Raw genomic sequence first — 1,057 nt, forward strand, 5'->3', positions numbered from 1 at the left:
GGAAGACACCCTAAAAAATCTCTGATAATAGAAGATGGCCCAGATGATCCAAAGACTCAGAACACCTTTGTTATAGTTTTTTCTGAGTTCTACATGCAGAACAGCTTCAAGGCTGCTGAATAGGATGATCCAGCCTCATGGAATACTCCAGTAATTATTTGACCATAATCCTAAATTTTCTTTGGGTCCCTATAATATTACCAGTGCCCCAATCAGGAAGAAGTAGCCTAGAAAACTATACCACATTCTCCCCAAAAATGGATTATAAATCTTTGTCTTTGTTTAGCATGTTGGTTACAAGTTGTTATGAATAGTGGTCAGGAAAAATGGTAAACAAAGGAGATTAGAATCACTATTCTTCTTTTGAAAATACAAAAAGGGAAATGCTGTGGGATAATACTCTTACACACTGTAAAGATTTGTCATTTGAGTTAAGCTTCTGGCGTGAATGTCACGGACAAGATGATGCCCCCAGTTCAGGTCTCTCTGCTCATCAAGCTCTGCCAATACTCAGCCCTGGTCCTTGGCATGGCCTATGGCACCAAGCGCTATAGTTACCTGAAGCCTCGGGCAGAGGAGGAGAGGAGGGTGGCAGCAGAGGAAAAGAAGAGACTAGATGAGCTGAAATGAATTGAGAGAGAACGAGCAGAAGCTCAAGATGACAGCATACTCAAGTGAAGCGCTAGTGAGCTTGCCTTTCCTAAGTAGCTGAGGATGAATAAAGCTTTGTCGTGTGATGAAAGAAAAAGATTTGTCATTTGTATTGGTTGAATAAAATACTGATTGGCAAGTAGCCAGATAGGAAGTATAGGCAAGGCAAACATACTAAGAGAATTCTGGCAGAGAGTCAACCACCAGCCAGATGTAGAGGGAGCAAGATGAGAATGCCTCACTGAGAAAAGGTACCAAGCCACATGACTAAACATAGACAAGAATTATGGGTTAATTTAAGTTGTAAGAGATAGTTAATAATGAGCCTGAGCTAATAGGTCGTCAGTTTATAATTAATATAAGCCTTTGTGTGTTTCTTTGGGACTGATGACTGTGGGATTGGGCA

General features: G+C 40.8%; 1 pseudogene; it reads left to right on the forward strand.

Annotated features, from left to right (window-relative positions):
- Positions 1-462: 462 nt before the first annotated feature.
- Positions 463-678, forward strand: LOC121442704 (annotated as a pseudogene).
- Positions 679-1,057: the final 379 nt, after the last annotated feature.

Source organism: Microtus oregoni, unplaced genomic scaffold (assembly GCF_018167655.1).
Source record: "Microtus oregoni isolate MIOR12 unplaced genomic scaffold, Mior012 000094F_ref0000399, whole genome shotgun sequence".
NCBI lineage: Eukaryota > Metazoa > Chordata > Mammalia > Rodentia > Cricetidae > Microtus > Microtus oregoni.